Raw genomic sequence first — 2,908 nt, 5'->3', positions numbered from 1 at the left:
ATGGCTAAAAGCTTATGCAGAAAGTGGAAAAGGAAGATGCGTGCCGAAGAGAAAAAAGAACGCCCCAAGGGAGCTCAACAGACTTAAAAGTATTCTCAAAGTTGATGGTGATGTTTTAATGAAGGATGTTGGCGAAATAGCAACTGTGGCCGGGCGTGGTGGCGCGCGCCTTTAATCCCAGCACTCGGGAGGCAGAGGCAGGTGGATCGCTGTGAGTTTGAGGCCAGCCTGGTCTACAAAGCGAGTCCAGGACAGCCAAGGCTACACAGAGAAACCCTGTCTTAAAAAGCCAAAAAAAAAAAAAAAAAAGCAACTGTGGTGGTACCCAAACAGTGCCAGGAGAAAAGGCAGTGCGTAGCCAATGATGAAAAAGATGACATGAAGATGGAGACTGAAATTAAAAGGAATAAAAAGACACTTCTAGACCAGCATGGCCAGTACCCAGTGTGGATGAACCAGAGGCAGGGAAAAAGACTGAGGGCAAAGAGAGAAAAAAAGCAGGGGAAAAGCAAAGCCAAGGCAGCGAAGGGTCTGGCCTGGTAGACCTTTAAAAACTGGAGAGTATTACACGGGACAGAAGTTCAATTCAGATTGTCTTCAGATTTCAGCTGTCATTAAACGGAAGCTATTTGTCTTCATATTTTATTTTTGGTTTTTTGTTGTTGTTGTTGTTGTTTAGTTTTTCGAGACAGGGTTTCTCTGTGTAGCCTTGGGTGTCCTGGACCAGGCTAGCCTTGAACTCACAGTGATCCACCTGCCTCTGCCTCCCGAGTGCTGGGATTAAAGGCGTGCGCCACTACTGCCCAGCCTTTTCTGTGCTTTACAGCTAAAATGCCTTCTTGGCCTCAACCAGCGGGCTTGATTTGCTGAGGCAGTAATGCAAAGTGGCCATTAGGTGGAGGCAGAGCACCAATAACTATTGCAAATGCGCTTCTATAAACTCCTTTCTAAATTAGAATTGTGAACATTTTACACTGTATGTAAAGCAAATGCATAATTAAAACTTGTCATTTGAGTATTACATATAATTGATAATGAAAATGTGTGGGTTTTTTAGTATAGGTTTTAGCAATAATTTTATCAAAAACATTTCATTTGAACATAATGAGAGTTTCTAAAGTTTTTCTCTTTTGTTTTGTTTGGTGTTTGTTGATACAGAGTTTCTCTGTGTAGCCTTAGCTGTCCTGGACTCGCTCTGTAGACCAGGCTGGCCTTGAATTCACAGAAATCCACCTGCCTCTGCCTCCCAAGTGATGAGATACATTTTTAAAAGAACTTCAGTCACCAGGCATGTTGGCGCACGCTTTTTAATCCCAATACTCGGGAGGCAGAGGCAGGTGGATCTCCATGAGTTCAAGGCCAGCCTGGTCTAAAAAGTGAACCTAGGACAATCAAGGCTACACAGAGAAACCCTGTCTTGAAAAACAGGCAGAGAGAGGGCAGCAGATGGCAGCACCATTGCTAAAATCATTCCCAGGTAACCTGGACACAAATTAACTCCATCTAAAGGATGTCAGACCTTGTGCTTTAGTGGACATTTGTGGCATCTTCCAAAAACACAATGGAAAACAAACTGCAGCGTGGGCTGTTTCTTCAGATTGTGATCGTCATGGTTGATGGGCCTGGCAAAAAATACAGCCCCCATGTGGTTGAGGACTTGCTGAGAATGGGCTCCACCAGCAGCTTGGTATTATGCGGCTGTACCACGGTTCTGTTTGCTCTTCACTCTCAGATGAATTTACAGAAAAGGGAATGGGCCATTCTCCCTAGAATCAGGGCTTAGCCTGGGTGAGACAGTGGCTCTGTGAGGACTGCTTCCCCTGGGTAGCCATCCCAGGACTCCTTTCTTACAAGGAGTGCCAGGTGCCTGGTAGGCCTCTCTCCAGGTGGTCGGGAGAACAGCTGGAACGCAGATGTCCTGAGTCCCTCCACACCTTTGCACTTGCCCAACCTAGCAACTAGTCGGCGCCTGCTCCAGAGAGCCAAAAGCTCTGCATTTGTGATGGTTTGTTGCCGCCAGCATTAAACCCACGCTCACATTCTAAGAAATATCTGATTTCACAGGGAGAGTGTCTCAATGGAAACCTCACAGAATCCCCCAGCACCCCGAAGTCCCAGATATTAGGCCATCAGGTGTCCTGCCTGTTGGAGCAACAAGCTGTGACTTCTACATTCTAACACAAGCCTGGCTTTGTTAACTCGTTCCTTGCACTACCCCAGGCTCCAGGCAGAGGGAGCCCGCCTCAGTCTTCTTCCCTTTCCCTTTCTCTGGCTCAAAGGATGCAAGTTGCCTGTGCCTGTCATAGGATTTTGAAGTCACAGGATGCCATGCCTCACCATGCTACAGGAGCTGGTAGTCGCTTCTCCTTGTCTGCCCACTGTGAAATGTGCGTCGCCATGTTACCAGAGCCTACCAGAGGTGACCTGCTCAGACACAGTCCGTAGCCAGCTGAAAATCTTAGCTCCAGGCAGCTGGGACTACACTCAGGTGTTTGTGTCCTGAGCGCAACCATGAGTGTTGGGAGGACAGGGCTGTTCTGTTTCGTTTTCTGGTTTTTCCAGGCAGGGTTTCTCTGGGTAGCTCTGGCTGTCCTGGAACTCACTCTGTAGACTAGCCTGGACTTGAATGATCCTCCTGCCTCTGTTTCCCCAGTGCTGGGATTAAGGATGTGCGCCAGCACCACTTGGCAGAGGACAGGGATTTTTTTTTTTTAAGGCAAAAACTACATCCTGGCGTCTCTCTCTGTAGCTGCAGGGTGGAGGGGGCTTTGGAGAAACAAACCTTGGTTTGGTTTTGTTTGTTTTTTCTTTCTCCCCGCCCCCCCTTTTCCAGAGACAGGGTTTCTCTGTGTAACCTTGGCTATTCTGGACTTGATTTGTAGACCAAGCTGGCCTGGAACTCACAGCG

General features: G+C 47.6%; 1 pseudogene; it reads left to right on the top strand.

Moving 5' to 3' along the window:
• On the top strand, positions 1–552 carry LOC127196211 (protein LLP homolog; annotated as a pseudogene).
• The last annotated feature ends 2,356 nt before the right edge of the window (positions 553–2,908 follow it).

The sequence above is a fragment of the Acomys russatus genome, chromosome 12 (genome assembly GCF_903995435.1).
Source record: "Acomys russatus chromosome 12, mAcoRus1.1, whole genome shotgun sequence".
NCBI classification, from domain to species: domain Eukaryota; kingdom Metazoa; phylum Chordata; class Mammalia; order Rodentia; family Muridae; genus Acomys; species Acomys russatus.
Note: the sequence above shows the minus strand (reverse complement) of the source record. Positions and strands in the feature narration are given on the sequence as shown.